The sequence below is a fragment of the Pristiophorus japonicus genome, chromosome 19, assembly GCF_044704955.1.
Source record: "Pristiophorus japonicus isolate sPriJap1 chromosome 19, sPriJap1.hap1, whole genome shotgun sequence".
NCBI lineage: Eukaryota > Metazoa > Chordata > Chondrichthyes > Pristiophoridae > Pristiophorus > Pristiophorus japonicus.
The window spans coordinates 74,250,445-74,261,700 of record NC_091995.1 but is presented as its reverse complement, the minus strand read 5'-3'; the positions used below and the strand labels follow the sequence as shown (position 1 = coordinate 74,261,700).

General features: G+C 43.7%; 1 pseudogene; it reads right to left on the bottom strand.

Annotated features, from left to right (window-relative positions):
* Nucleotides 1-5,751: 5,751 nt before the first annotated feature.
* LOC139230267 (uncharacterized) lies at nucleotides 5,752-10,089 on the bottom strand (annotated as a pseudogene).
* Between the last annotated feature and the right edge of the window lie 1,167 nt (nucleotides 10,090-11,256).

Below are 11,256 nucleotides of genomic sequence, written 5' to 3'. Positions count from 1 at the left end.
GCTCTCTCCTTTTTCTATCTCGTTCTCTCCGTTCACTCTCTCTCCTTTCTCTCTCTCCTTTTCTACCTCTCATTTCTCACTCTCCTTTCTCTCCTTTCTCTCCTTTCAATCTCTCCATCCTCTCAACTTTCTCTCCCACCTTTCTCTCTCTCTCCCTCCTTTCTCTCTCTCCTTTCTCTCCTTTCTCGCTCTCGTCCCTCTCTCCTTTTTCCGTCTCTCATTTCTCACTCATTTTTCTCTCTCTCTTCTTTCCCTTATATTTATTTTCTCTTATTTCTCACTCCATCTCTCTTCTTTCTATCTTTCTCCTTTCTCTCTCCCTCCATTCTTTATTTTCTCATTTTCTCCATTCTCTCCTCTCTCTATCCTTTCTCTCTCTCCTTTCTCTCACTCTACTTTCACTCTCTCCTTTTGCTCTCTCTGCTTTCTGTCTCTCTACCTCCTTTCTCTCTCTCTCCCTCTCTCCTTTCTCTTTCCTTTCACTCTCTCCATTCTCACTCTCCTTTCTCACTCCCTTCTATTCTCTCTCTCTCTTTCTCTCTCCTTTCATTCTCTTTTTGCTATCTCTCTCCTTTCCCTCTCTTTTCTCTCTCTCCTTTCTCTCTTTCTCTCCTTTCTCTATCTTTGCTTTATCTGTTTCTCCTTTCTCTCTCTCCTTTCGCTCTCTCTCTTCTTTCTATCTCTCCTTTCTCTCTCTCCTTTCTCACGCTCTCCTTTCTTGCTTTCTCCTTTCTCTCCATTATCTCCCCTTTCTCTCTCGCTCTCCTTTCCCTTACCTCTATTTTCTCTCCTTTTTCTCTCTCTTTATTCTATCACTTTCTACTTTCTCTTTCTCTCCTTTCTCTATCTCACTCTCGCTTTTCTCATTCTCTCTCTCCTTTCTCTCTCTCTCTCTTGTTTCTCTTTCTCACGCTCTCCTTTTGGTCTCTCTCGCTCACTATCTCCTTTCTTTCACTCCTTTCTTGCTCTCTTCCCTCTCTCCTTTATTTCACTCCTTTCTTGCTCTCTTCCCTCTCTCCTTTCTGTGTCTCTCTTTTCTCTCTCCTTTTCTCACCTTTCCCTTATCTGTATTTTCTCTTATTTCTCTCTCTTCTTTCAACTCTCCTCTTTCTATCTTTCTCCATTCTCTCTCCTTTCCCTATCTTTCTCTTTTTTCTCATTTTCTCCATTCTCTCCTCTCTCTCTCTCTCTCCTTTCTCCCTCTCTCTCCCTCTCTCCTTTATCTCTTTTGCTCCTTTCTCTCCTTTTCTCTCCTTTGTATCTCTCTCTCTCTCCTTTCTCTCTCTCTCTCACTCTCTTTCTCTTGTTTGTCTTTCACACTTCTTCATCTTGCTCTCTCTCCTGTTCTCTCTGTACATTCTCTCTCCCTCCTTTCTCCCTCATTTTTCTCTCTTTTCTTTCTCTCTCTCTTTTGTCATTCTCTCCTTTCTCTCTCTCCCTTCTCTCCTTTCTTTCTCTCTCTCTCATGCTCTTCATCTCTCTCTCTCTCTTACTCTATCTCTCCTTTCCCTTTCTCCTTTATCTCTGTCTCCTTTCTCTCTCTCCTTTCTCTCTGTCTCCTTTTTCTCGTTTCTCTCGCTCTCCTCTCTCTCTCCATTCTGTCCTTTCTCTCCCTCATATCTGTCTCTCTCCTTTCTCTATCTCACTCTTTCTCTCCTTTTTCCTTTTCCTGTCTCTCCTTTTTCTCTCTCTCCGTTCCCGTATCTGTATTTTCTCTTATTTCTCTCTCTCCTTTCTCTCTCTCTCTCTCCTTTCTCTCTCTCCTTTCTCTCTCTCATTTCTCTCTCTCCTTTCTCTCTTTCTATTCTCTATCCTCCTCTCTTTCCTCTTCTCTCCCTCTCTCTCTTTTCTCTCTTTTCTCTTTTCACTCTCTCTCTCCTTTCTCTCTCTCTTGTTTCTCTTTCTTGCTCCTAAATCATGCTCGCTCTCTCCTTTCTCTCTCTCGCTCTCTCCGTTCACTTTCTCTCCTTTCTCTCTCTCCTTTTCTACCTCTCAATTCTCTCTCGCCTTTCTCTCCTTTCAATCTCTCCATTCTCTCAACTTTCTCTCCCGCCTTTCTCGCTCTCTCTCCCTCCTCTCTCTCTCCTTTCTCTCTCTCCTTTTTTACCTCTCATTTCTCTCTCTACTTTCTCTCCGTTCTCTCCTTTCTCTCCTTTCAATCTCTCCATCCTCTCAACTTTCTCTCCTGCCTTTCTCTCTCTCTCTCCTTCCTTTCTCTCTCTCTTTTCTCTCCTTTCTCGCTCTCATCCCTCTCTCCTTTCTCCATCTCTCCTTTCTCACTCATTTTTCTCTCTCTCTCCTTTCCCTTATATATATTTTCTCTTATTTCTCTCTCCATCTCTCTTCTTTCTATCTTTCTCCTTTCTCTCCCCCTCCAACCTCTATTTTCTCATTTTCTCCATTCTCTCCTCTCTCTTTATCCTTTCTCTCTCTCTCTCCTTTCTCTCTCTCTCTCATTTTGCTCTCTCTGCTTTCTCTCTCTCTACCTCTTTTCTCTCTCTCTCCCTCTCTGCTTTCTCTTTCCTTTCAGTCTCTCCATTCTCACTCTCCTTTCTCTCTCCCTTCTATCCTTTCTCTCTCGATCTCTCTCTCCTTTCATTCTCTTCTTGCTCTCTCTCCTTTCCCTCTCTTTTCTCTCTCTCCTTTCTCTCTTTCTCTTCTTTCTCTATCTCTCCTTTATCTGTTTCTCCTTTATCTCTCTCCTTTCTCTCTCTCTTTCTAACTCTCCGTTCTCTTTTTTTCTCTCTCTCCTTTCTCTCTCTCCTTTCTCTCTCTCCGTTCTCTCTCTCCTTTCTCTCTCTCTGTTCTCTCTCTCCTTTCTCATGCTCTCCTTTCTTGCTCTCACCTTTCTCTCCATTATCTCCCCTTTCTCTCTCTCTCTCCTTTCCCATACCTCTATTTTCTCTCCTTTCTCTCTCTCTTTATTCTATCACTTTCTACTTTCTCTTTCTCTCCTTTCTCTATCTCACTCTCGCTTTTCTCATTCTCTCTCTCCTTTCTCTCTCTCTCTCTTGTTTCTCTTTCTCACGCTCTCCTTTTGGTCTCTCTCGCTCACTATCTCCTTTCTTTCACTCCTTTCTTGCTCTCTTCCCTCTCTCCTTTATTTCACTCCTTTCTTGCTCTCTTCCCTCTCTCCTTTCTGTGTCTCTCTTTTCTCTCTCCTTTTCTCTCCTTTTCCTTATCTGTATTTTCTCTTATTTCTCTCTCTTCTTTCAACTCTCTTCTTTCTATCTTTCTCCATTCTCTCTCCTTTCCCTATCTTTCTCTTTTTTCTCATTTTCTCCGTTCTCTCCTCTCTCTCTCTCTCTCTCCTTTCTCCCTCTCTCTCCCTCTCTCCTTTATCTCTTTTGCTCCTTTCTCTCCTTTTCTCTCCTTTGTATCTCTCTCACTCTCCTTTCTCTCTCTTTCTCACTCTCTTTCTCTTGTTTGTCTTTCACACTTCTTCATCTTGCTCTCTCTCCTGTTCTCTCTGTACATTCTCTCTCCCTCCTTTCTCCCTCATTTTTCTTTCTTTTCTTTCTCTCTCTCTTTTGTCATTCTCTCCTTTCTCTCTCCCCCTTCTCTCCTTTCTTTCTCTCTCTCTCATGCTCTTCTCTCTCTCTCTTACTCTCTCTCTCCTTTCCCTTTCTCCTTTATCTCTGTCTCCTTTCTCTCTCTCCTTTCTCTCTGTCTCCTTTCTCTCGTTTCTCTCGCTCTCGTCTCTCTCTCCATTCTGTCCTTTCTCTCCCTCATATCTGTCTCTCTCCTTTCTCTATCTCACTCTTTCTCTCCTTTTTCCTTTTCCTGTCTCTCCTTTTTCTCTCTCTCCTTTCCCGTATCTGTATTTTCTCTTATTTCTCTCTATCCTTTCTCTCTCTCTCTCCTTTCTCTCTCTCCTTTCTCTCTCTCATTTCTCTCTCTCCTTTCTCTCTCTCTATTCTCTATCCTCCTCTCTTTCCTCCTCTCTCCCTCTCTCTCTTTTCTCTCTTTTCTCTTTTCACTCTCTCTCTCCTTTCTCTCTCTCCTTTCTCTCTCTCTTGTTTCTCTTTCTCGCTTCTAAATCATGCTCGCTCTCTCCTTTCTCTCTCCGTTCACTCTCTCTCCTTTCTCTCTCTCCTTTTCTACCTACTCAATTCTCTCTCGCCTTTCTCTCCTTTCAATCTCTCCATTCTCTCAACTTTCTCTCCCGCCTTTCTCGCTCTCTCTCCCTCCTCTCTCTCTCCTTTCTCTCCTTTCTCGCTCTCTTCCCTCTCTCCTTTCTCTGTCTCTCCTTTCTCACTCATTTTTCTCTCATTTCACTTATATGTATTTTCTCTTTTTTCTCTCTCTATCTCTCTTCTATCTATCTTTCTTCTTTCTCTCTCTCTCTCCATCCTCTATTTTCTCATTTTCTCCATTCTCTCCTCTCTCTTTATCCTTTCTCTTTATGCTTTCTCTCTCTCTCCTTTCTCTCTCTCTCTCTCCTTTCTCGCTTTCTCTCCTTTTGCTCTCTGTGCTTTCTCTCTCTCTCTATCTCCTTTCTCTCCCTCTGTCCTTTCTCTTTCCTTTCACTCTCTCCATTCTCACTCTCCTTTTTCTCACCCTTCTCTCCTTTTTCTCTCACTCTCTCTCTCCTTTCCCTCTCCTTTCTCTCTCTCCTTTCTCTCTTTCTGTCCTTTCTCTATCTCTCCTTTATCTCTCTCCTTTCTCTCTATCCTTTCTCTCTATCATTCCTTTCTCTCTTTCTCTCCTTTTCTTCTCACTCCTTTCTATCTAATTTCTCTCCTTTCTCTCTTTTCTCTCTATCCTTTCTCTCTGTCTCTCTCTTGTTTGCCTTTCTCGCTCCTTCCTCTCTCCTTTCTCTCTCTCCTTTCTTTCACTCTTCTTTCTATCTCTCTACTCTCTCTCTCCTTTATCTCCACCATCACTCTCTCTCCTTTTTCTGTCTCTCTTCATTCTATCACTTTCACCTTTCTCTTTCTCTCCTTAATCTATCTCACTCTCTTTTCTCATTCTCTCATTTCTCTCTCTTGTTTCTCTTTCTCGCTCATAACTCTTGCTCACTCTCTCCTTTTCTCTCTCTCTCTCTCTCTCTCTCCGTTCACTCTCCCTCCTTTCTTTCTCTCTCATTTTGCTCTCTCTCCTTTCTCTACTTTCACTCGCTCTCAACTTTCTCTCCTTTCTCTCTCTCATGTCTTTCTCTCATTTCTCACTCTCTTCCCTCTCTGCTTTCTCCTTTCTCGGTCTCTCCTTTATATCTCCCTTCTTTCCCTTATCTGTATTTTCTCTTATTTCTCCCTTTCTATCTTTCTCCTTTCTCTCTCTCCATTTTCTCACTTTTTTCTCTCTCTCCGTTTTCTCTCTCCTTTCTCTCTCTCCTTTCTCTCTATCTCTATTCTCTCTATCTCCTTTCTCTCCTTTCTCTCTCCGTTCTCTATCTCACTCTCTCTCTCCTTTCTCTTTCATTTTTCTCTCCCTTCTCTCCTTTCCCTTTCTCTCGCTCCTTTCTTTTCTCGTTCTCTATTCTCTCTTTTCTCTTTTCACTCTCTCTCTCCTTTCACGCTCTCCTTTCACTCCCTCCTTTCTCTCTCTCCTTTCTCTCTCTCTTATTTCTCTTTCTCGCTCCTAACTCTTGTTCACTCTCTCCTTTTTTTCTCTGTTCACTTTCCCTCCTTTCCTTTTCTATCTCATTCCCCTCTCTCGCTCTCCTTTCTCTCTCTCCTTTCACTCCTTTCTCGCTCTCTTCCTTCACTCCTTTCTGCTTTCCTCTCTCCTTTCTCACTCCTTTTTATCTCAATCCTTTCCCTTACCTGTGTTTTCTCTTTCTCTCTCTCTTCTTTCTATCTCTCTTCTTTTTATCTCTCTTCTTTCTATCTCTCTTCTTTCTATCTTTCTCCTTTCGCTATCTCTCCTTTCTCTATCTCTCTCTTTTTTCTCATTTTCTCCGTTCTCTCCTCTCTCATTCTCCTTTCTCTATTTCTCCTTCTCCATTAACCTTTCTCTCTATCTTGCTCTCTCTCTCTTTCTTGCCTTTTGCTCGCTCTCTCTTTATCTCCTTTCTCTCTCTCTATCTCCTTTCTCTCTCTCTCCTTTCTCTCTCTCTATCCATTCTCTCTCTCCTTTCTATCTCTCTCTCCTTTCTCTCTCCCTCCTTTTTCTCTCTCTTTAGTCTCCTTTCTCTATTTTCTTACGCTCTCTACCTGCTCTCTTTTCTCTTGCTCTCTATCCGTTCTCTCTCTCCGTTCTTTCTCTCTCACTCCTTTCTCTCCTTTCTCTCTCCTCTTCTCTTTCCCTCTCTCTCTCCTCTCTCTCTCTCTCCCTCACTCTCATTTCTCTCCCTCTCCCTTTTCTCTCCATTCTCTCCTTCCTCTTGCTCTCTCTCTTTTCTCTCGCTCTCCTTTCCCTATCTCACTCTCTCTTCTTTCTCTCTGTCCTATCTCTCCTTTCTCTCTCTCCATTCTCTCTCTCCCCTTTCTCTCTCCCTCCCTTTTTTCGCTCTCATCTTTCTCTCTCTTTTTCACTCTCTCTCCTTTCTCTCTCTCAATCTCACTCTCTCTCTCTCTCTCTCTCTCTCTCTGTTATAGAGATATAACAGACTATAGATATACTCTCTGTGTAGTCACTGTATAGTTGCATAAGATGGAGACTTGTTACCTGATGTACTGTCAATAAGGTTTATACTGTGTATATACTATGCTGGCACCACTAGAGGGTGCAGCTGGTGGAGAACGGGGTTTCCTGCCCCTGTGGCAGAGGCTGTCTTCCAGAGGTCACCACGGTGGGAGACCTGAGGGTCACCTGCATAGGTGTGCAGGGCCCAGTATAAAAGACTGCCCACCATGCTTGTGCCTCACTCTGGAGTTACGGATAAAGGACCAAGGTCACTACAGTTTGAGTACAACACATTGCCTCATGGAGTCATTTCTAAGTACATTACAGACATAATACTCTCCTCTCTCTCCTTTCTCGCTCTCCTTTCTCTCTCTCTCACTCTCCTTTCTCTCTCCCTCCTATCTCGCGTTCTCCTTTTCCTCTCTCTCTCCTTTCTCTGCCTCTTATTTCTCTCTCTTTCCCTTCTTTCTTTTGTCTCTATCTCCTTTCTTTCTCTGTCCATTTCCTTTCTCGCTCTCTCCATTCGCTCCCTTTCTCCTTTCTCTCTTACCTGTCTCTCTCTCTTTTCTCTCTCTCCTTTCTCTCTCTCCTTTAACTCTGCTTTCTCTCTCCGTCCTCCCTACTTTCTTTCTCTCTCTCTCCTATCGCTCCTTTCTCTCTCTCTCCATTCTCTCCCCTTTCTCTCTCACTCTCATTTCCCTTCCTCTCCTTTTTCTCTCCATTCTCTCCTTCCTCTTGCTCTCTCTCACTCTATCCATTCTCTCTCTCATTCTCTCTCTCCCCTTTCTCTGTCTCTCTCGCTCTCTCTCCCTGTTCTCTCTCTCTCCTTTCTCTCTCTCTCCTTTCACTCTCCTTTCACTCTCTCTCCATTCTACTTTCTCTATTTTCTCTTTCTCTCTCCTTTCTCTTTCTCCTTTCTCGCTCTCCTTTCTCTCACTCTCCTTTCTCTCTCCCTCCTATCTCGCGCTCTCCTTTTCCCCTCTCTCTCTCCTTTCTCTCTCTACTCTCTCCTTTCTCTTTCCGTTCTCTCCTTGCTTGCTCTCTCTCTCCTTTCTCTTTCCTTTCTCTCCTTGCTTGCTCTCTCTCTCCCTTCATTCTTTAGTCTCTATCTTCTTTCTTTCTCTCCCTCTCTCTCACCTTTCTCTCCCATTTCTCTGTTTACCTGTTCTCTTTTCTCTTACTTTCTCTTTGTTCTCTCTCTGTTCTACCTCTCCTTTCTCGCTCTCCTTTCTCTCCTTTCTCTCTCCCCTTCTCTTTCTCTCTCTCACTCTCATTTCCCTCCCTCTCCTTTTTCTCTCCATTCTCTCCTTCCTCTTGCTCTCTCTCACTCTCTCTCTTTCACACACTCTCCTTTCTCTCTCCTATCTCGCTCTTTCCTTTTCCTCTTATTTCTCTCCTTTCTCTCTCACTCCTCTCTCTCTCTCTACCTCGCCCTCATTTCTCTTTCTCCTTTCTTTCTCTCTCCGTTAATTCCTTTCTCTATCCGTCTTTCTTTTCTCTGTCTCTCCTTTCTTTCTCTCTCCCTCTCTCACTCATTTCTCTCTTTCTCCTTTCTCTCTGTCCGTTCACGCTCTCTCCTTTCTCTCTCTCCTTTCTCTCTCTCTCCTTTCTCTCTCTCTCTGTTCTGTCTCTCACTCTCTCCTTCTTGTTCTCACTCTCTCATTTCTCTCCCCTCTTTCTCGCTCTGTCTCCTTTCTCTTTCTACTTTCTTTCTCCTTTCTCCTTGCTCGCTCTCCCTCTTCTCTCTCTCTCCCTTCTTTCCTGTCTCTCTCTCCTTTTTTTCTCTATCTCTCTCATTTCTCACACTCTCCATTTGCTCTTTCTCTCTATCCTTTCTTTCCTTTCTCTGTTGTTTCTATCTCCTTTAATTCATTTGTCTGTCTCTCCTTTCTTTCTCTCGCTCCTGTCTATCTCTGTTACTTTCTCTCTCTCACTTCTTTCTCTCTCTCTCTCTCCTTTCTCTCTTTCTCCTTTCTCTGTGTCCGTTATCTCTCTTCTTTCTATCTCCTCTTTCACTCTCTCTCCATTCCCTCTCTCTTTCCTTTCGCGCTCTCTTATTTCTCCCTCCTTTCTCTCTATCACTCTCTCCTTTCTCTCTCTCCGATCTGTCTCTCACTCTCTCCTTCCGCTTGCTCTCTCTCGTTTCTCTTCTTTCTCTCCCTTTCTTTCTCGCTCTGTCCCCTTGCTCTCTTTTTACTTTCTCTTTCCTTTCTCTCTCTCTCTTTGCTCTCTCTCCTTTCTCTCTCCTTTCTTTCCTTCTTCGCTCTCTCCTTTCTCTGTCTTTTCTTTCTCTTTCTCTCCCGTCTTTCCTTCCTCTGTCTCTCTCCTTTATCGCGCTCTCCGTTTCCTCTCCTTTCTCTCTCCCTTTTTCTCTCTCTCCTTTCTCTCTCCTTTCTCTCCACCTTCTTTATCATTGTCGCTCCTTTCTCTCTCACCCTCTCCTTTCTCTTTCTCTCCATTTTTTCTCTCACTCTCTCCTTACTCTTGCTCTCTCTCTCTCCTGTTTCTCTTGTTTCTCTTTCTCCTTTCTGTCTCTCTTTCTCGCTCTGTCTCCTTTCTCTTTTTCTCCATTCTCTCTCTCTCCTCGCTCGTTCTCTCTCTCTCCTTTCACTGTCTCTTCTTTCTCTCTCTTTCACTTCTTTTGTTTCTCTGCCTCTCCTCCTTACTCTCTCTCCGTTCTCTATCTTTCTCTCTCTCTCTCTCCTGTCTCTCCCTCTCTGCTCGCTCTCTCTCTCTACTTTCTCTCTTTCACTCTATCCTTTCTCTCTCTCTCCGTTCGCTATCTCTCCCTCTCTCTCCTTTCCCTCTCTTCTTTCTCTTTCCATTCTTTCTCTCTCTCCTTTCTCCCTGCTTTCTCTCACTCATTTGCTCTCTCCTTTAACTCTCTCGCTCTCTATCCTTTCTCTCTCCTTTCTCTCTCCTTTCTCTCACTCTTTCCTTTTTCCCTCTCTCTCTCACTCTCTTTCTCTCCATTCTTTCCCTCGCTCTCTCCTGTCTCTCTCGTGTCTCTTTCACCTTTCTCTCCCTCTCATTATTGCTCAGTCTCCTTTCTCTCCTTCTCCATTCTCTCTCTCCCTCCTTTCTCTCTCTCCTTTCTCGCTCTCTCTTTCTCTTTTCTGTCTCTCCTTTCTTTCTCACACTCTCTCCGTTTTCTCTCTCTCTCTCCTTTCTCTCCATTCTCTCTACTTTCTTTCTCACGCTCTCTCCTTTCTCTCACTCTCTCTCATGTCGCTATCTCCTTCCTCCCTCTCCTTTCTCACTCATTTTCCTCTCTCTCCTTTCTCACTCTCTCCTTTCACTGTCCTTTCTATCTCTCTCCGTTCTCTCTGTCTCATTCCCTCTCTCTTTTCTATCTCTCCTTTCTCCTTTCACTCCTTTCTCTTTTTATTCTTTCTCTCCTTTAACTCTCTCTTTCCTTTCTCTTTCTCTCCTTTTTCACTCATTCTCTCTCACTCTGCTTTCTCTTTCTCCTTTCTCACTCTCCATTCTCTCCTTTCTTTCTCTCTCCTTTTTCCTTCTCTCCTTTCTCTCTCTTCTTTCACTCCTTCCTCTCTCTCTTTTCTCTCTTTTCTCTCTCTCTCTTTTCTCTCTTTCTCCATTATTTCTCTCCCTCTCTCCTTTCTCTTACCATCTCTCTCCTTTCTCCCTCTATCCTTTTCATTCTCTCTCTCCTTTTCTCTCCTTTCGCTCTTTCTCTTTTCCATCTCTCCTTTCTCTCTCTCCTCGCTCTCTCTCTCGTTTCTCTTCTTTCTCTTTCTCTCTCCTTTCTCTCCCTTCTTTTTCTCTCTCACTCTCTCTCTCGTTTCTCGTTCTCCTTTCTCTTTCTCACTCAGTCTCCTTTCTCTCCTTTCTCTCTCTCCATTCTCTCTCTCCCCTTTCTTTCTCTCTCTCATTTGTCTCCTTCCACTCTCTCTTGCTCCTTTCTTTCTCCCTTTTCTTTCCTTTTTCTCTCTCTCATTTTTCTCTATCCTTTCTCTTCCTCCTCTCTGCTTTCTCTCCTTTCTTTCTTTCCTTTTTCTCTTTCCTTTCTCTTTCTCTCTCCATTCTCTCTCTCCTTTCTCTTTCTCACTTCTCTCTCACCGTTCTCTCTCTCCTTTCTCTCCCCTTTATCTCCTTTCCATTACTCCCCATTCTTTCTCTCCCCCTCTCTTTCCTCTTTTCCTCTCCTTTCTCCCTCTCCTTTCTCTCTCTCCTTTCACTTTGTCTCTCTTTTCTCTCCTTTCTCTCCCTTTTTTCTATCCCTTCTCTCTCTCTCTCTCTCTCGCTCTCTCACTCTCTCCTTTCCCTCTTTCTCTCCTTTGTCTATCTCTCATTTATCTGTCTCTCCTTTCGCTCTCTCCTTTCGCTCTCCCTTTTTCTCTCTCTCCTTTCTCTCTCCTTTCTCTCCATCTTCTTTATCACTGTCTCTCCTTTCTCTCTCACCCTCTCCTTTCTCTTTCTCTCCATTTTTTTTCTCACTCTCTCCTTACTCTTGCTCCCTCTCTCTCCTGTTTCTCTCGTTTCTCTTTTTCCTTTCTGTCTCCCTTTCTCGCTCTGTCTCCCTTCTTTCTTTCTCCATTCTCTCTCTGTCTCCTCGCTCGTTCTCTCTCTCTCCTTTCACTGTCTCTTCTTTCTCTCTCTTTCACGTCTTTCCTTTCTCTGCTACTCCCTCCTTACTCTCTCTCCATTCTCTATCTTTCTCTCTCT